We start from the raw sequence: 561 nt of genomic DNA on the forward strand, positions 1-561 counted from the left end.
ATATATACATAAACATGTACATATACTATATATAAATATATACACACACAGAAAGACAGCATGTTGAATGTTACAACAGTAATTGTTAGTGTGTAGAATGCAATGTATGTGATACAGGTTCAATTTCTGAATGCACCCATTTACAATAATAATAATAATAATAACAACAAGATTCAAATTTAATATTTCTGAAAATATTTATTTGTCATAATGAAAGAAAGCAAAAGGTTGACATCCAAGAATAATTCCAAAAACCATCAAAGAATTTTCTGAAACATCAAAACCAAGAACTTCAGAGACTTCATTATCATAATTCTTGAGGAGTAAATATTCTGGATTATATTCCAATGTCAGGATTTCAATATCTTCAGATGTTTCCTCTTCAATATATCCAAATATTTGATAAATATTGTTTTTTATATCTGTTATATAAACACATTCACCAATTGTAGTTAGATGAGGTCTTGCAGTATAAAATTCCATATCAAAATATATTCCTCCTATTCTTATCCTCCTCACCAATGACTTTTCCCTGAATCATTCCACAAGATAGAAATCATT

Source organism: Octopus bimaculoides, chromosome 28 (assembly GCF_001194135.2).
Source record: "Octopus bimaculoides isolate UCB-OBI-ISO-001 chromosome 28, ASM119413v2, whole genome shotgun sequence".
NCBI lineage: Eukaryota > Metazoa > Mollusca > Cephalopoda > Octopoda > Octopodidae > Octopus > Octopus bimaculoides.